This window comes from Anabrus simplex, chromosome 1 (genome assembly GCF_040414725.1).
Source record: "Anabrus simplex isolate iqAnaSimp1 chromosome 1, ASM4041472v1, whole genome shotgun sequence".
Lineage (NCBI taxonomy): Eukaryota > Metazoa > Arthropoda > Insecta > Orthoptera > Tettigoniidae > Anabrus > Anabrus simplex.
Genome location: NC_090265.1, coordinates 1,183,976,359 through 1,183,997,935, shown reverse-complemented (window position 1 = coordinate 1,183,997,935; position 21,577 = coordinate 1,183,976,359).

Genomic DNA, 21,577 nt, shown 5'->3' with positions numbered 1-21,577 from the left:
ATACTGGATACTGGCCGATTATTATTATTATTAATTGATGAGAATAGATGTCTCTGAAATTGCAATTGATAATATTTTGACACTACCAACTAACAGACATTAAAACTGGCTACAATATGGGGTCGAACAAAGGAACCACGGCGTCCCACAGTTATTATAGGGCGTGTCTCAGTGTATTGCGAACAACCGTGAAGAAGGGAGTAGTATTTTCCGTTTTTCAGAGACTGAAATGTAGCAGAAACGAAGTAAATAATGATGTGTTCCTTCTCCAAATTGGATTATTTGCCACGGAAACGTTCCCTGGGAGGGCGTGCATGTATGTAAGGTCGATTAGCCTCATTTCACTGACCGCAGAGCTCCAGTTTCCGGGAGGAAATGAAGACTGATGTGAGTTTTATTTGGAATTACCTGGCAATAAGCGAATTAGTTAAAATGCCAGCCGGTGAGCTAGCGGACAAGGCTGGAGGAAGAAGTTTCTGTCAGAGTCTAGACAGACACAAAGTGATGAGTTCTCCCATGTGGCTCCCACCAGTCAATAACGAACAATTATCCAAGCCAGATGTAATTAAGGGTAACTGTAGCCGTGAATAAAACATCGCCAGTGGTCAGCGTGACAATAAACCCTTACCCCAGAAGTGAATAATTTAATACGATAATTTGTGAAGCGATTGGGAAGAAAGACGCGCTTTCATGGCTCTCTTGAGAGACATCCAGGCTTACTTTCACGAAACACTACCGGCATTTACCTTACAACATTTTCACAGTCGTTTGAAAGGAAAAGAAATATTAAGCAGAATGTTTATGGTTAATAGTACTACTTGTCTCATTTTGGAGGGTGTAGACGGGGTGTAAAAATTCTTTTTTGAGTGTAAGCTATGAGCTTCTAATTCCTTTTCCCCGAGGTCGATAGCTGCAGTCGCTTAAGTGCGGCCAGTGTCCAGTATTCGGGAGATAGTAGGTTCGAATCCCACTGTCGGCAGCCCTGAAAATGGTTTTCCGTGGTTTTTCCATTTTCACACCAGAAGAATGCTGGGGCTGTACCTTAATTAAGGCCACGGCCGCTTCCTTCCCACTCCTAGCCCTTTCCTGTCCCATCGTCGCCATAAGACCTATCTGTGTCGGTGCGACGTAAAGCAACTAGCAAAAAAAAATCCTTTTCTTACTTATAGAACAATGGCACACGTTTTCTAAACAAAATTTCAACCAGAACGAGGTAAGAAATATCGAAGCAGTAAACGGGAAAACAATTGATTCAAATAATTTTTTTTATTGTATTAATTATACATCAGATTATTAATCACATATTTTATTTTCCTATCTAATGGTCATTTCCCAGTTAGTAGAGACCGGCTTTGCAAGTCAATTTGTCTCAGTTTCGTGTTTATTCACTGGTTTATTGACTACTGCGTATTTCTTGCAAATAGTATGGCGTGTTGTATGTAAGCGACGAGATGTTCAGTAATATGGACACAAAACATCGACTCCCCTACACCGAGGAATTAACCAGACCCGGCTAGGTATCGAGCCTAGGGCCCTCTGAACCGAAATACACAGCGCTGACCACTCAGCCATTGAGCCAGTCACATTATTAATCATGTTATTTATGACAAACACTTATAATAAATTGTATAAAGATTAACATCGAAGAGAAATACTTAGGTGTTGGAAAATATGCAAAAGCTATTATTATGATCAATATGAAAACACAGGACATTATGAATGGACTGCTTCATTGCATCTCCATTTGTACGGATAACAAACTACATATTTCCCTTCCAGCCAGGCTGAAGTATCTCATGCGGTAGGGCGCTGGCCTTTTGAGCTCAAGTTGGCGGGTTCGATCCCAGATCAATTCGGTAGTATTTATACAAATACGCCCCTCTTATAGTTGGATTTACTGCTTCGTAAAAGAAATCCCATGGGACAATATCCGGCACCTCTGTGTCTCCGAAAACCGTACAGTATTTCGTGGGGCATAAAATTACTATTAGTATTATTGTGTCCGCCTCCGTGGTGTAGTGGTTAGTGCGATTAGCTGCTACACCCGGAGGCCCGGGATCGACACCCGGCTCTGCCACGAAATTCGAAAAGTGGTACGAGGGCTGGAACGGGGTCAACTCAGCCTCGGGAGGTCTACTGAGTAGAGTTGTGTTCGATTCCCACCTCAGCCATCCTAGAAGTGGTTTTCCGTGGTTTCCCACTTCTCCTCCAGGCAAATGGCGGGATGGTACCTAAGGCCACGGCCGCTTCCTTCCCTCTTCCTTGTCTATCCCTTCCATTCCTCCCATCCCCTCTCAAGGCCCCTGTTCAGAATAGCAGGTGAAGCCACCTGGGCGAGGTACTGGTCATCCTCCCCACTTGTATCCCCCGACCCAGGGCCTGAAGCTCCAGGACACTGCCCTTGAGGCGGTAGAGGTGGGATCCCTCGCTGAGTCCGAGGGAAAAGCCGACCCTGGAGGGAAAACAGATGAAGAAGTATTATTGTTAGTTTCCCTCCACGTCTAGATAGGACAGGGACTTTCAGAACGCAAATGAGAGATAAAACACTCCGTGTGTGTAACTCGGTTAATTAAGTGTAATCCGTACTGAACTATTGAATCCAGAGAGCTGATGCTATTGAAAGTTGAGCAAGTCAGGAGTGAGCGCAAGATATTTGCTGTACCTCTGTTAACTGAATCAATCGTTATAGGATTGCGATTTCTTGATTCGGTTTGCTGGTTTATACGGAAAATCACCCCTCATATTCATTGATCATATATTCCGTCTTCTGTTGTTATTCATTTCAGTGTAAGAGCTTTACCGGGAGAATTAGCCGCGCGGTTATAGGCGCGCAGCTGTGAGCTTGCATTCGAGAGATAGCGGGTTCGAATTCTACTGTCGGCAGCCCAGAAAACGATTTTACCGTGATTACCCTTTTTCACACCAGGAAAATTCTGGGGCTTAGGCCACGGCGCTCCCTTCCCATTCCTACGCCTCTTATATTCCATAGTCATCATAAGACGTACAGCAAATTGTTGTAAAGTCTTTATTTCCTAAGATGTATATATAATCACCCTTCAAGCCACCCACACTCATTTAACACAGTTTTAGTGTTACTTGGATTATATCTGAAACCTTCATGAGGGAAGATTAGTAATCGAATTTGCCATATGCCAAGTGCTGATCTTCTGTGCAGACTAAGTAGATGTAACGTCGACATATTTAGATTTTTAAGTAGAATACAGCCATTGTTTTGTTGTATTACTGGGTCCCTTGGTCATAATCTCAGAGTCCCAAATAAGCATATACCAGACATCAATCAATATTTGCAAAACTATAAAGCCTATATGAAAATGGGAAGGTTCAACGAGTCAATCCAAATAGCTTTCACTGCCAGCTGCTGTAATAGTGCACGCATCCCACATCTTTAGGTGAAATGGGAGCTCGAACCGTGCGGAAAAATTAATATAAATTGGAACCGCGTCTTGATAGCACGTCTGATATATCTATAATAATATCAAGAGAAAATTTAAGGTACCGGTACCCGAAAAATTGTGAAATAGTTGTTAACGTCGTGAAAATGACAAAAATATCTAGGTATCTTAATTGAAGGCTCAATCCTACCACAAACGGCAACAGTATGAAAGAATGAGCGAAAAGGAATCGAACAAGCTCGACATGTTCGAGGCTTAGTGTAAGCGAGTCGAGGCTATATACCCCCCATGGCACTACAACCCTTGAAGGGTCTTGGACTACCAAGCGACCGCTGCTCAGCCCGAAGGCCTGCAGATTACGAGGTGTCGTGTGGTCAGCACGAAGAATCCTCTCGGCCAATATTCTGGGCTTTCTAGACCGGGGCCACTATCTCACCGTCAGATAGCTCCTCAATTCTGATCACGTAGGCTGAGTGGACCTCGAACCAGGTAAGAAACTCGAGGCAGCCAAGCTCCTCAAGTTGCAACCAAGTACGCCTACTTCTCCCGTCCAGTCTGTGGAGGTAGATGCGCCCGGACATACTCAAGAAGTGTAATAGATTGAATGAGAATTGGGAATTTTGTGATTCGTAAATGGGGAGCCAATGAAATATATATTTCTGTACCAAAATTCAGCGCATTCACTTTTCCAACCGATGTATTCTACGCCAAAAAGACCTGCGGCTGCGACTCCAACAAAATCTCGTCCATTGTTCTAGTATAATTGAAGTAGCCTATTTTAAATGTTCAAAATGTTCTAGAATAAAGAATTTTTTTTAAATGTCACTTGTGTCCGTCTCTGTGGTGTAGTGGTTAGCGTAATTAGCTGCCACCCCCGGAGGCCCGGGTTCGATTCCCGGCTCTGCCACGAAATTTGAAAAGTGGTATGAGGGCTGGAACGGGGTCCACTCAGCCTCGGGAGGTCAACTGAGTAGAGGTGGGTTCGATTCCCACCTCAGCCATCCTGGAAGTGGTTTTCCGTTTTTTCCACTTCTCCTCCAGGCGAATGCCGGGATGGTACCTAACATAAGGCCACGGCCGCTTCCTTCCCTCTTCCTTGCCTATCCCTTCCAATCTTCCCATCCCTCCACAAGGCCCCTGTTCAGCATAGCAGGTGAGGCCGCCTGGGCGAGGTACTGATCATTCTCCCCAGTTGTATCCCCGACCAAGAGTCTGAAGCTCCAGGACACTGCCCTTGAGGCGGTAGAGGTGGGATCTCTCGCTGTGTCCGAGGGAGAAGCCGACCCTGGAGGGTAAACAGATGATGATGATGAAATGTCACTTGTTTTGTGTTCCATAGATCACTGTGAAATGTTAAAAGTAGTATTATTCTACACACTGACAACTATAACAGTGACGGATATTAATATCGAAACGAATTAGTGCCGGGAGTGTCCGAGGACATGTTCGGCTCGCCATGTGCAGGTCTTTTGATTTGACTCCAGTAGGCGACCTGCGCGTCGTGATGAGGATGAAATGATGATGAAGACGACACATACAACCATCCCCCGTGCCGGCGAAATCAATCAATGATGGTTCAAATTCCCGACCCTGTCGGGAATCGAACCCGGGTCCCCTGTGGCCAAAGGCCAGCACGCTAACCATTTAGCCGTGGAGCTGAACACGGATATTAGTATTTCATTGTATTGATTTACATTAATGTCCTTTTGATATTGCCACATTCTGTGCACCTCAAGAACAAGAGAGCTGCCAACGGTATATTGCACAATTTATAACTGCCCGTCCGCACTGTAAAAACTTCACGTATTGTAGAAGATGCCAAGCACATTCAGAACGCACGTTTTTAAATTCAGTATTTAGTGGTATGAATAAATTGAAGTCCTGTACAAGAACTAGACAAGATATATTTTATTAACGAATAGCTATACCCGCCCCTCTTGACGGGTTCATCAGAATGAAGGTACGGTTAACACTAAGCGGAATATTTAAGAAAAGAATGTTAGTTTTGTGTTGCCTACTGTAGAGGCTAAAGGCAACATGGTTATCACACATTATTCTTTGCATTCCACTGCGCGAAACAATCTATATATAAAAAATAAGAGTTTTGTCTGTACATTGCTCAGAATTTGAAAAGAATGGTATTTCTGTATCGGTCATGTCCACAGTAACAAGGAAATGTACTTTTTACTTTTCCGTAATGTCTGTCTGTCTGTCTGTCTGTCTGTCTGTCTGTCTGTCTGTCTGTCTGTCTGTCTGTCTGTCTGTCTGTCTGTCTGTCTGTCTGTCTGTCTGTCTGTCTGTCTGTCTGTCTGTCTGTCTGTCTGTCTGTCTGTACACGCATCACTAGAAAACGGCTAAAGAGAATTTAATAAAAATCGGTATGCAAAGTCGGGGAATAAGTCGCTACAATCTAGGACATAAATAATTTTATTTACGCTGATAGAAATGATAGTTTAGGCAAAGGCCTAAAAGCTTATTTTCAAATATTTATGTTATTAGTGGTCCTATCATAATGAAAATTGGTATTCGAAGCCGAGGAATGAGTAGCTACAGTGTAAGCTGTAAATAATTTTATTCACGCTGAGAGAAATAGTAGTTTAGGGTAAGGTCAAAATTTAATTCTTAAATATTTACGCTATGAGTGGTACTATCTCAATAAAAATTGCCATGCGTAGTCGGAAAATGAGCCATTATAATATAGGCTATGAATAATTCCATTCACACTGAGTGACATGGTAGTTTAGGAGAAGGCCTAAAATTTAATTTTCACGTATTTAAATTATTAGTGGCCGTATCGATAAATACTACATAACCAAAGTTATATAGAATTAAATCTCCGACCATATATGCCTTATAGATTTTTACCGTACCGACTGAGATAACACAGATATTCATGAAATTGTAATTTTGTGGCTAAGTCCATATCAACGCCGATCCACAAGAAAATGGGTTAACAAAAATTAATGAAAATCATTATATAGAGTCGGGGAATGAGAAACAACAGTCTAAGCTACAAACAAATTTATTCACCCTGGATGGAATTGTAGTTTAGGGAAAGACGCCTAAAATGTAATTTTTAAATACCTATGTTAGTGGTGCTATCGAAAAGTATTACATAACAAATGTTATAGGGAATACAATTTCCGATCATTTATGTTTTAATAAGTTTTACCGTACCGACTATGGTAAGAGTGGTATTTCAGAGTCGGAAGAAAACTAAATGTGAAGACCTACAATATCAAAAGCGCATAGCATTGATCAACAGTAACATTACATTGACCATTGTTTGATGTGATGTTCTTTGTCACTTATGCTGCCTCTTAACTCCGATAGATGGGATTACTGCTGCGTACCGAGTATTACAGCCTGACTGAATATTAGCGGAAAATAGCTGGGGAGTTAGAAAACTTTCTTCTTTAGCATGTCATTCCTCTTGTTCAATTGTTATGACTTTTTTTATTTGATTGAATATCACTTTTGTTTATTTTCTGATACAGCTGGTACGTAACACACAGGTTCATCATAGAATTCCAGCTATGCGATACCTAATCTGATGCGCTGTTTTGAATGATCAGTGTCCATACTTAAGGCAGAGGCTCACTTAGTAGTAGTAGTATGGCGTGGTATAGAATAACAATTTAGGCCTATTCCAAATTATAGCACCACAATTCACTAAATAATTCAAAATTCGACCCTGAAAAGAGCCGTTTCTTGATTAAAGCTTCTTCCTCTTTACTTTTATTAAATTTTACATTCATTTATTCCAAATTAGCAGTGAAGCGTGGGTTTCTCCTCTTGCTTGGAGGAAAAAGTTGTCTCCAAGTCAGATAGATTTTTCCGCCGCCAGTGTAGTGAATTAAGATTTTCCGACTCATCGGGTACTCCTAGGAAGCAGACTAGTAGAAGGGCATAGTTTATGCCGTGGTAGTCTCCACTATTCGACTATTGTACTATGTACTATTGTAGTAACTATGTCGATAAAAGTAAACTTCAAATAATTGAAAATGTTTAAACCAAATAGACCTATTTCTAAAGAAATGCAACGGTATGGTTTATTTATTTATTTATTTATTTATTTATTTATTTATTTCTGCTTCCGCGTTGTGATATATTTTAAATAAAATAAATTATTTTTAATATTAGTTAAAGAAATAGGGATTATTAACTTCTCTAGAAAAGTGCACAAATTTCACTTACTGTATATTCAGCATATAATTGAGCAGTTAAAGACCTACCGTGTCTTCATAATATTCGAGGTGAGATCTCTGATGGGAATAACATACGTCAGTAGACTTTCATTTTAAGTCAATTTCTTCCTGTAAGAATCATTTCAATTCATAAAAAAAATCGTTTCCTTTTGCGTCACAAAATGTGACATTAACACCTTAACTTACATACAGTACGTTCACATACATACTTTTTGGTTCTAATTTCCTTTATAAAAAAAAGATTAACTCCTTTCATATTTTAAATTCCAACTCACCATCATGGATCATTGAAGACCCACTGCATCTTAATCTGAATGTATCACTGACATTTTAATTCATTTTATCCGACGTAATTCTATCCAGCATTAAAAATATGTTTATCTTATTATTATTATTATTATTACTATTATTATTATTATTATTATTATTATTATTATTATTATTATTATTATTATTATTATTATTATTATTAGTTTGCCTTTGCTGGCAGGACCTAGTGTTTACAGTGTGCTATGTCTTCTGGTATGGGCTAGAGTAATTTTGTTACTTTCATTGATCTGTCTCTGTCTTATACTTGGCTTTGACAATATGAAAGTGACTGATGTATGAGCGATGCTAGTAATACCATTCCTTTTGCAGCCAGTCCCTGCTATGAATGGTGTGAAAATGTTGCTCATAGGGTCAGTTGGTTCATGAATTTCAGTGGGCTTGGCAGACTGATATGTAGGCCTAATAGCAATTTCTGGTTCGGTGGGGAAAACAACTGGAAACTACCTCACTCCGCATTTCCCTAGTACGCCTCTTCAGTGATGCCTAGGCCATCTATGACAGCTGATGGCAGAGCTGTTGAGGATCCAACCGCCTTAGGGCTGAAGACTGAACATACATTATTATTATTATTATTATTATTATTATTATTATTATTATTATTATTATTATTATTATTATTATTATTATTATTATTATTATTTGCTTTACGTTGCTCCTTCTCCTAGCCCTTCCCTAACTCATCGTCGCCGTAAGACCTAATCTGTGTCGGTGCGGCGTAAAGTAAATTGTAAAATGTATAACTTATTATTCACTCCATATCCAGCATTAAGTAGAGGCAATTGTGTTACATGAGACAATGGAATGCAAGTCTCGTGTCCACCCATTGGTTCTGTGTTCGAACAATCTCCCCACAAATCAATGTTATGAGAACGCAGCCACCAAACTTTTCCACTTTCTGCCTTGGCGCGAGTCGAATTGTTCCCAAATACTTGTGCAAGTACCCTGTCCCGTCTCATCCCAACCGGCCACTTTCAATGACCTGAGAGCGAGATATTGGCCAGATATAATTTTAAGTCACAATAATAACTAAACTTATGTCGTAATGGTCCACCTTTTCAATACTATATTACGCAATGTTTATACTACATTTTTAATCTAGGAACTAGTTTCGGCCTTGGCTGGCCATCATCAGCCTCAATGCAAAACTGTGCAAACACATCTAATAACTAAAACAAATGTACAAACAGACACAAATGACATTAGAGGGTGTTAAAAACATCTGGGATGAACTATGTGCACAACACGTAAAATATGACGACATTAAAATCAGGCTCTAAAATTCTTAGATGCGTTGCATCATGTTAAAATGTTCCATTAGTGCTTGTTAAAATTTCATATTTCATGTTTCATGAAAATGCGGCACACGAAGATGTGATTAAATAACTGGCACGTTCTTAGATTGCAGCTGGTATACATTCGCAATTCAATGCAGTGTCCATGAAGTTAACCTTTCGTGCGGCATGTTGCCATAAATATAGTTAAGCCGGCCATGAGCAATAAAACTTAGACAACGATGTATCAACAAATGCTCTGTTAAATCGGATTAACAAATAAACCCCGGCTGTAACTAGTGCAGATGAATGAAGCAAGGCCGAAACAGGTGCTGGAGCAGCCATGGCTGCTGGGTGTCATGAAGAAAAAAGAATCTGAGCACTCTACCACGGAAAACCATTTTCAGGGCTGCTGACAGTGGGGTTCGACCTACTATCTCCCTAATACTGGATACTGGCCGCACTTAAGCGACTGCAGCTATCGAGCTCGGTTGTTTCCCATTTTCACACCAGGCAAATGCTGGGGCTGTACCTTAATTAAGGCCACGGCCGCTTCCTTCCCACTCCTAGCCCTTTCCTGTCCCATCGTCTCCATAAGACCTATCTGCGTCGGTGCGACGTAAAGCAAGTAGCAAAAAAAAAAAAGCAAAAAATATCCGTGATCAACATTAAGGAAAATCTTAATGTAAATCTATTTCTGAAACGTTTTTTACATATACACATTTTCGATCTATCTGGTAGATACATTTACTTTGTTCTTTGTACTTTGGATAGTAAATATCTGTGTCCTGACACGTGATGAAACTCCCTTTCGCCATTTGGAGGCTAGCTACGTCACAGTGAAGGGAGAGAGCGAACACACTTGGATCGGATTTTAGATCGTCCATACCAGAGGTGCTGACGCTGGGTATTCCGTCCCGCGGGCGACCAGAACTGTAAGTGGGCTGGCTGACAGGCGATGAGCGTACGTTCTACCACAGTGATGTGGCCGTCAAGTAACTAGCAAACTAAAAAGCAAAGCAAAGTCACCTCCGTACAGGCCATGAAGGCCTTTGGAGGAGTGGAAGGTAAAGGCTTCCACCATTGTTAACCTCGACACGTGATGGGGTAGAGTGGTTAGCTCTACGCCCGGCCGCCTTTGCCCCCAGGAATTAACCTGGTACTCATTTTTGGTGTAGGCTGAGTGAACCTCAGGGCCATATGCACCTCCGGAAGTGGAAATCTCGTTTCTTAAATTTCACGACTTCCTGACGGGGATTCGAACCCACGTCCTTCCGGGCGAACCGAGCACGCCTTTACCGCCTCGGCAAGGCAGCCCCTAACTAGCAAACTGAAAACCTACAACCTGTTTTCCAGTCTTTGACCGGGTCAGGGATGTAATGAATGAATTATATATAGGCTCTTATTACGATGGGGTCGCCACTCCCAAAGTGATTTATTAATGACTGATAAATGCTATGAAATGATGGTGGAGAGTGTTGCTGGAATGAAAGATGACAGGGAAAACCGGAGTACCCGGAGAAAAACCTGTCCCACCTCCGCTTTGTCCAGCACAAATCTCACGTGGAGTGACCGGGATTTGAACCACGGTATCCAGCGGTGAGAGGCCGACGCGCTGCCGTCTGAGCCACGGAGGCTCCAACTAGCAAACTACCAGATATATTTCAACGAAACTTCATATTTAAAATCCATCTATCCAAAGGAACGTTTCAGGTTTCATACGATTTCAAAATACCTAAATGAACGGGAGTATTTATAGGAAGACTGAAACAAAATATCCATTACCAATATTTATGGAAACCTAAAACTTTTCTCATCTACACTTTTTTGATAGGAGGAATAATAATGGAGGTAATATTACAGTCGTTAAGTCTTAAGGATATTCCCCAGCAGCTGATGCGCGTAGTGCTGATTTATTTTACCTGGAAGACTACTGAGAACGTTTCCGTACTTCTTTGGTACAGTTCAGAGGCATGAGAAGTTCGAATATGGATGCCTGCACCGGGCGTTATCAGAGTTCAATTCCACTTAGTTACTCCCATAATCCAGCGAAATGCTTATGTAGTACGTAATTTCGAGTACTAAAGCACCTATCCTACCCCTACACTCAAGTAATAACAGAAACATACACTTCCACACATACGACATAGCTTGCCTGCCCGTTTCCATTTGCTGTCCCCTGTCAGTTCGTGCTTCGAAATGACTAACAAGTCATAGAGTCAGACTCCGAGAGTTGCAGGAAATGAGCCCATGTCGAACTGCTTGTCACCTGGCTAACTGTACGTCGCATACTGCCGTGTTAGTAGCAGTATCACTCTTGGTTTGTGCTCACGGTAACAGAACGACGAAAGTGGTGTACAAAGAAGCATTAGATTAAATGATGGATTTCAATTATCTCTAATATAGAATTGGCTTCACATTTATGCTTCTAACATGCAGCATGTCAACAAAGAAGAAGTTACGTACCCTACGTGTGTGTCAATATCTTATGTTACATTGTTTCCGGCAGTGAAGTGCACAAAATAATGGATGGAAACCATGTTGCATTTGGCCTCTGCAGTAGGCAACACAAGACTTTCTCTTTTACCGAGCTCGATAGCTGTAGTCGCTTAAGTGCGGCCGGTATCCAGTATTCGGGAGATAGTAGGTGCGAACCCCACTGTCGGCAGCCCTGAAAATGGTTTTCCGTGGTTTCCCATTTTCACACCAGGCAAATGCTGGGGCTGTACCTTAATTAAGGCCACGGCCGCTTCCTTCCCACTCCTAGCCCTTCCTTGTGCCATCGTCGCTAAAAGACATATCTATGTCGGTGCGACGTAAAGCAGTTAGCGGAGACTTTCTTTTTTCGAATATTCCTCTTAGTGCAATTGTATCTTCATTTCGATTAACACGTAAATACGAATGGATAATAATAATAATAATAATAATAATAATAATAATAATAATAATAATAATAATAATAATAATAATAATAATAATAATGTTATTTGTTTTACGTCTGGTTTCCGGAGACGCCGAGGTACCGGAATTTTGTCCCCTAGGAGTTCTTTTACGTTATATTAAATCTATCAACATGAGGCTGACGTATTTGAGCAAATACCACCAAAGCGAGCCTGGATGTAATCTGCCAAGTTGGTCTCAGAAGGCTTGCGCTCTACCGGCTCCGCTCGGCATATGAATAAACTACTGAATTGAAATAAAAAAAAGTGGCATTCATAATTGTACACTCCCATTAGGAAATCACACCCTTTCCTCTCTAGTCGGTTCCGTTATTCATTACCCCAAACCTGAAACTTAAAACTTTGCTGCATAATTTCAAGAATAATGAAACGCATTGCTGCCACCGTGAGCTGTAAACTATTGTTAATTACAGCACAGGTCACTCTCTCTTCGCTGTATTGTGGGCAATCTATATTTAGGGTAAATTTATACGGTCCGAATTGTCAAAGTTATCCACAATTTTGTTAATTAATCTAACTCATTTCACAGAAATTTATGAACTACCTCCAAGAATTGATAAAATCTAAATCAAGAACACACTTTTCGTCAGAGGGAACTTGCAAAAACTTAAATCCAAAATAATTACAAATTTCCCATTGAACAATATATTGTACCGTTCCACCAAGCGGACGAGTATCGACAGGACCTAAGAAAAATTACCTCTTTCTCACCTGAGAGCGCTAATGGCTCACTGTGACCACGCTCCGTCACTTCCAGTGTTCTCTTTCACTGCCTTCACCTAACACTAAAAGAAAAATCCAGTTATTTTTAAGCCAATTGTTTGTCGTAGTTGTCACAGCTGAATACAACTCAGTGTGCACCAATCAAAAAAAATTTAAATTATATACATGGTTACTGATCTTTATACAAAGATATGTGCCACAGATCTAATCTTAAAGTTCCATTCCCGTCCTTGCTACGAACTTACGATCGATTTGAATGGAGTGAAACAAGTAAAAGGATAATAAGACCCGAAAGATTATCGCAAAGGGAAATGAGAGAGGAGCTAATGAGAGTGAATCAGAATGAAGTAAAAACATAAGAAAGAAAATAACGCCATTTCATTTAATGTGAAAAGAAGTATAGAGCGAAAATAGACGATGCAATTAATACACGGATAAGCATAGGAAACCTTTTAGATAAGAGAGATGAACGCAGAAGGGAATTCACGGTATCTCATATTTTTAAACTCATAAATGTGTGAATCAGAGTAAACAGCAAAATTATTTTATATTGTACAACGAACAAAGTACAAAGTATCATCTACCACCAAACACGTAAGTCTAGGATTTTAAAACTTTATACTTATTATAATAGGAGATAATTAACCTCCAGATAAATCATATTCCTGTGCCAAGTCGCTGACAAATTCTACAAGAAGAAAAGGTAATTATGTTTATGAGTTATATATCTGGAGAAAGGATAAACCAGAATACGAAGATACAAGCTGCGATATTAATTATCAATTTACAAAATGCATGTTAAGAGTAAAACGTCGGTAGTAACCGATGGAAAACAATTATTGTGGGTTCAAAAGTAGTTTCATTGTTTGGAAAAGTCTACCATTAATTGTCAATTATTAGAATTAGTTCATTTCTCTCAGCATAAAATATAAAGACCATCATGGTACTCACCATTATTGTTGTCCGGGTCCATGGCTAAATGGTTAGCGTGCTGGCCTTTAGTCACAGGGGTCCCGGGTTCGATTCCCGGCGGGGTCGAGAATTTTAACCATAATTGGTTAAATTCGCTGGCACGGGGGCTGGGAGTATGTGTCGTCTTCATCATCATTTCATCCCCCTCACGACGCGCAACTCACCTACGGATGTCAGATCAAAAGACCTGCACTTCGAGAGCCGAACATGTCCCCGGACACTCCCGGCACTAAAAGCAATACGCCATTTCATTTTTTACCCTTATTGTTCATAGGTAATATAAATCGTTTATTGAAATGCCTAAGATGTTATTAATTTGGCTAAAAATAGTATAGATAATTTGAGTGCCTCTGAACTGGTTCAAAACATACATTTTCTTATCTTGGATTTTCAATAGCATTTCAGAGTTTATGACAAGAAAATTAACATTTCTGATACTAAAATGAGGTCTATCTAGTCGTGAAGCTTCGTGCTTCGTTCTTCGTTCTTCCGGAAGGATGTGAGTTCGATTCGCCACTAGGAAGTCAAAAATTCAGAAAGGGGACTTCTACTTTCTTCCTGGCTGAGTGTTCATCGTACAGGACTTTGGTTCAGAGCGCCATGGGTTCGATTCCTGACCGAGCTGGGGGTTGTAGCTGTTCTGGGTTACTTCCTCTAGCTCTGCGGCAGATGGTTGAGCTCATATTAATTCACTTAACACAATACACCATTCTACCAACCACCACAGAAATACGCAACAGTGAGTATATACTGTGTGTTGAATCATCGTCAGCTTCACCGTCAGGTGTCATAGACGGCCTAGGCATCACTGAAGAGGCGTACTAGAGAAACGAGGAGCGAAGTAGTTTCCCATTGTTTTTCTCAATGAGCCAGAAGTTGTTATTACCAGGTGTACGCATAAGTATTTTCCAGTTTCACTAAGAGATTGCACCAGCGAACACTACGCAGTGTATGAATTTGAGTTTGTTCGTCTGGCATTAACGTACCAACTCACACAAACTGAGTCCACCAAACACTAGCGTCTGTGTTTTATCATGTCGACGTTTGTGCCTGAAAAAGAACATTTGCTGCACGCATTGATTTTTGTATTTAATCAAAAGAAAAAGGCTATGGAAAGTCATAATTTCGCTGGTAGAAACATATGGTGAACACGCTCCATCGATTAGAATATGTAAGACATGGTTTCGACAATTTACACGTGGTGATTTCAATGTGGAAGACAGTGCGCGGTCTGGTAAACCACAAAAGTGCGAAGACGAGCAATTGCAGGCGTTACTGGATGATGACCCAACTCAAACACAAAAGCAATTGGCACAAACATCAAATGTGTCACAAGAAAGAATCATCAGACGTTTATGAGCAATGGGGAAGATCCGAAACGATTTGAATGAACGGCTAATGGAAAATCGCAAAGCCACTTTTGAAATGCTGCTTCTACACCACGAAAGAAAATCATTTCTGTATCAAATTGTGACAGGTGACGAAAATTTTATTTATTTAGAAAATCCGAAGCGGAGAAAATCGTGGCTGTCACCTGGCGAAGCCGATCCTTCAACACCAAGGCCAAATCGCTTCGGCAAAAAGACCATGCTTTGTGTTTTGGCGGGACCAGGGCGGTATTGTGTATTATGAACTCTTGAAGCCAAGCATAATTGTTAATGCTCAACGCTATCGCCAAGAACTGATTAATTTAAGTCACGAATTGATCGAAAGACGACTGGAATGGGATAGAAGACATGGCGAAGTGCTTTTGTTACACGACAATGCGCCGTCTCACACAGTAAAACCAGTGAAAGACACCTTGAAATGGCTTGGATGGGACCCGCGACCTGGCGCCATCTGACTATCATCTCTTCATATGAGTGGGGCATGCGCTTGCAGAGTAGCACTTCAGTAATTTCGAGGAAGTTGGAAAATGGCTCGACGAATGGTTTGCCTCAAAAGACAAGCAGTTTTTCTGGTATGGTATTCATAACTTACTTGAAAGATGGGCGAAGTGTGTAGAAGCCGAAGGCCAATATTTCGAATAAACAAAAAAATGAATTTCCCTTAAAAATTGCGTTTTTCTTTACCACAAAACCGGCAAAAACTTATTTGTACACCTAGTACAATCATCTGAACTACATAGGAGTTCAAATGTCAGAGTCCAGGGTGTAGACCCTGATATATAGACGTGAAGTCAGAAGATGTTCTGTGAACAAATCGTGGTTAGCGATTGGTTAATTACAGATCATCTCCCCTGCCTTATATTCTTTTTTTTTTTTTTTTTTGCTAGGGGCTTTACGTCGCACCGACACAGATAGGTCTTATGGCGACGATGGGATAGGAAGGGCCTAGGAATTGAAAGGAACCGGCCGTGGCCTTAATTAAGGTACATCCCCAGCATTTGCGTGGTGTGAAAATGGGAAACCACGGAAACCCATCTTCAGGGCCGCCGACAGTGGAATTCGAACCCACGATCTCCCGGATGCAAGCTAGTCTTATATTCTATAGTATTCTCAGACTGGTTTCACGTTTCAACATCTTACAAAATATGTTTGGGACAAATGTGACATATGACGTCTATTTCTTACAATAACAAGTTAGTCAGTCTTGTATGCAGACTCATTGTGACATGGTGATGAAACATTGAGACAAAACGGTGAAATATTTTATGACATGAGACATCATAAATCCCTTTGGCGGTAGGCCTAAGTTGTTGTTGGTAACTAGTCTCTTTATTATCTTATTGTCCGGCTCCATGGCTAAATGGTTAGTGTGCTGGCCTTTGGCCACAGGGGTCCCGGGTTCGATTCCCGGCAGGGTCGGGAATTTTAACCTTATTGGTTAATTTCCCTGGCACGGGGACTGGGTGTATGTGTCGTCTTCATCATCATTTCATCCTCATCACGACGCGCAGGTCACCTACGGGTGTCGTATCAAAAGACCTGCATTTGGCGAGCCAAACTTGTCCTCGGACACTCCCGGCACTAAAAGCCATACGCCATTTCATTTCATTATTATTTACGTACAGTTGACTCAATTACGAACACACTGAAAATGAACCAACAAAGCTTGCTTCATATTACTTGATAGAATAAGAATATTAAGAACACAAACTGTCTGATAGCCTCGACTTCGACTGGGGATGGTATACATAACTTAGAAACATCGGACACGATGGCTATACACTGATTTCAAGGTAGAAGTTGCAAAGCCAGGAAAACTGAAGTGCCATTTGCAAATTTAGAATCAACTGCATACGAAGTTTACTCACAGAAGCTAGCTAAGACATTACAAGAAAACCAAGCTTATAGTTTTACATGACTGTTATTATCGTGATCATAGACATGAGACCTCAAATTACTTCTTCTGCCAGTTACATGAGGTCGGCACTTCGTGTAAATTAATTCCTATTTTACGGTCAGATGCTTCTCCTGTGTGGAGAGATGTGTTCACTACTGCGTGTTCTTGGTAGTGTGGCATGTTATGTGTAAATCAAGATGTGTATTAAGACGAACACAAATACCCAGTCCCGGAGTCGTATAAACTAATCAGAAATCCCCCGACTCGGCCGGGAATCGAATCCAGGGTCATCTGAACCAAAGACCACAACGTTGTACAATCGGCCAAGGAACCAGGCTAAAGTTTCGTTACTTTAATTTAATATTTGTATAATGCCAATATTTTAAGTGTGCAAAAATCATATATTATTCTCTGTTCTAGTACAAGTTACATTGAATTACCTATTTTAACCGAGATAATTAATAAAATAGCTGATTTAAAATTTGGCATATACAGAGAAGAATGCACACATTACATACAAACGAAAAAATGTTGGTGAAGTATTTTAAGTTTTCCTTGAAAGTCTTTTTATTTTTCAAAAAATGTCATAATCAACAAAATATGTAAGTTATTAATATTTCTCAAGTTCTATGACCAGTAAAACAGTTACTGTTTATCAGAGTACTATAAAACAACGTAAACATAGTTTGTTAATTCAAAGTTGACCGATGCTGTCGTTCTTGAGGCAATTTATTTTATTTTTATGGAAATGGAATTTGTGGGAAATTACTATCGAAAAATTCTGCAAAATTTTAACACCCTTTTATATTTGGATGGTTATAGATGTTATGGATATTATTTACAATCTCATAAATGTGTGTTTTGTTGAAAGTTTAAGGAATTCTGGTAACAGTGAGAGATGATTTCTTTCAGAATTGTACCATTATACCTTATAAAGGGAGAGGCTGCCTGGCCGAGGTGGAAAAGGCGTGCTCGTTTCACCCGTTAGGATGTGTATTCCATTCCCTGTCAGGAAGTCGACAAATTTGAGAAGCGACATTTCCATTTCTGGAGCGGCACACGGCCCTTGGGTTCACGCAGCCTACACCAAAAATGAGTACCAAGTTCATTCCTGGGGGGCAAAGGCGGTTGAAAATAGAACTAACCACTCTGTCGCAATACAGGACAGAGGCGGACACACATTTATTCTCTCGAAACAAAAATTCTTCAATTAATAATAATAATAATAATAATAATAATAATAATAATAATATCCGCCTCTGTGGTGTAGTGGTTAGTGTGATTAGCTGCCACCCCCAGAGGCCCGGGATCGATTCCCGGCTCTGCCACGAAATTTGAAAAGTGGTACGAGGGCTGGCACGGGGTCAACTCAGCCTCGGGAGGTCAACTGAATAGAGGGGGGTCCGATTCCCTCCTCAGCCATCCTGGAAGTGGTTTTGCGTGCTTTCCCACCTCTCCTCCACGCAAATGCCGGGATGGTACCTAACTTAAGGCCACGGCCGCTTCCTTCCCCCTTCCTTGTCTATCCTTTCCAAACTTCCCATCCCCCCTCCACAAGGCCCCTGTTTGGCATAGCAAGTGAGGCCGCCTGGGCGAGGTACTGGTCATCCTCCCCAGTTGTATCCCCAGACCCAGAGTCTGAAGCTCCAGGACACTGTCCTTGAGGCGGTAGAGGTGGGATCCCTCGCTGAGTCCGAGGGAGAAACCAACCCTGGAGGGTAAACAGACTAATAATAATAATAATAATAATAATAATAATAATAATAATAATAATAATAATAATATCTAAAGAAAAGTCATAAAATACAAATGAGTGGATAAAATGGATAGGAAATCCTCGAGAAACATGAGGGATAAAATGAAAATTCGGTATCGAAGAAACATGTTAATGCTAGTAGAATTCTCGTGAAGAACGCACCAAGTGACGCCCTGCCCTTCACGAAGAAAGTACTTACCAGCATGCCGGGTTGAGTGGCTTAGACCAGGGTCAGCCAACTGCGTGTACGTGTGATGTCAGGTAACACGTCACACACTCTTCTTGGGCAGCGAAACGAAGTACTTAGTACTGTAACTGAGAAGTGAAAGCTAGAAGAGCTAGGGGAAACAGCGTCATGCGTAGGGGGAGGCCCAAGGACTGCAGGTAGTACAATGCGGTATGTGTAGTACATATTTCTCTCCACATACTTTATTGTAACGTAACTTTGTTATGAAGTAGCATAAGAGTTGTTGAATTCTCCTCCACACTGGTGTGCGCGGACAAGGTGGTAGCTTTGAACTCTTCAATGATATTTGGACAAAACTCCTCACCTGCTAGGATTAAACATTCCTTTACAAATTCACCATCACTGAACGGTTTAAGTTTCTTTGCAATTAAATGTGAAATTTTATTACTCAGTCGAACTGCTGCCTCACTGATCGAATGCTCGACAGGCTTATTTAATTTACCTTTTAGTTCTGTAATTACATGTACCCTTTCCTCGACTTGATCCCGATCATAAATTTGTAGCGTGACACAAACTGTAGTGGCGTTGTAAATTATATCATTGTACATACTGTAGCTCTTTTCTACAAACTAAACATTTAGTTGTAGCATTCCTATCATTTTCAACAAATAAATATAGATCTTCGCATAAAGATAAAAATATCGGAGGCGCAGATAGCTTGTCGCACCGTGATGTGCCCGGTTCGTCCATATTTATGTACTCTACTGTACTACTAACACCACCGCTACGTACGGCACTGCACATGTTTATTACAAAGCGAGGCTGTCTCTTCGTCTCACACTACGCCAGCGGCTCTCCACCTACTGCGCTCTTACGTCACATGGGCTCTACGACGTTACACGGGCTCGCTTACATCACACGCAAGCCAGTTGGCTGACCCTGGCTTAGACGGTTGAGGCTCTGGCCTTCTGACTCCAACTTCTGGCTCAATCCGGTGGTATATGAACGTGTTCAGGTACGTCAGCTTCGTGTCGGTAGATTTACTGGCGCGTAAAAGAGCTCTTGCGGGGAAAAATTCCGGTACCTCGTCGTTTCCGTCAAAGTGGTTAGTGAGACCTAAAAACAATAACATTATTATTATTATTATTATTATTATTATTATTATTATTATCTAACCAGTATGTCAATGAAGAAAGGTATAAAGCCTAAGGATTTATCGTTTTTCTCATTATAATAATTTCGTGTGGTTATTTCTAGCCGAGTGCAGCCCTTGTAAGGCAGACCCTCCGATGAGGGTGGGCGGCATCTGCCAGGTGTAGGTAACTGCGTGTTATTGTGGTGGAGGATAGTGTTATATGTGGTGTGAGTTGCAGAGTTGTTGGGGACAGCACAAACACCCAGCTCCCGAGCCACTGGAATTAACCAAGGAAGGTTAAATTCCCCGACCCGGCCGGGAATCGAACCGGGGACCGTCTGAACCGAACGCCAGTACGCGGACCATTCAGCCAATGAGGCGGACATTTTCCTCATTGGTCCCTAAGGACTAGATAATTTTGAGTAGAAATCGCACATTTTAATAGTATATGACCCCACTATTGTCTGCTATGAGGGTATATATCAATAGTAGGCCACCTCTTGACTTTCAATTTTGCGTATAAATCGAATAGAATAGAATTTTGATCAGGAGAGAAAAAAGGCCCGAGTCCCCATATTTTAGATCTGATCTCCCACTTCACACGTACTATAAGGCAGTACCCCTCAGATGCTGACTATAATGGTCGTGAAATATTACACTCGTATAAGACATTGTGAGCGCAAAGGGCAGTGTATTGATTGCAGGGCCCTGTTACTAGATAACTGCATTACATAGCATTAATACATTGAGTACTTACTAATCGTAGCTATTAGCATGTGAATGTCAACCTCACTATTGTGCAAATGAACCCTCAGGATGCTAATAAATACATGGATCATGACAGGATTTTGTTCCATCTAGCTCCTATATCACAAAGCATACAAATCCCTTCTCAGTAGAGCGACTCCCTCTTCACTGTAAGAGTTAACATAGTGGCGTCAGTTTTGTCTCGCTGCCTGTGGTTTATAAGACTTCCAATTTGTTTTCCTGTTTGTTTATATAGACCCTACGTTACTTAAAGTGGAAGTATAAGAATTGTATTTATGTGCACTCCTTAAAAGAACGAAGCACACGTGTATTGTAGCTCGGAGACCTGGAACTTAAAAGGGTCAGTTTCGTTTGTTTATTTTCTTCTTATTCTTATTTTTCTAGCCTGTTTTTAAATGTGTCTGGCTTGCAATGTATGCATATTTGGCCCAGTTTAACGGCAATTTGATCATCCTGATGGATGATATATTTCCAGCACTTGTTCATTTCACTGAAGGACAATGAAGGATACAATATCTGAAACTTTGGAATTCTTTTTTTTTTTGGATCAAAATGTACATATTATATTT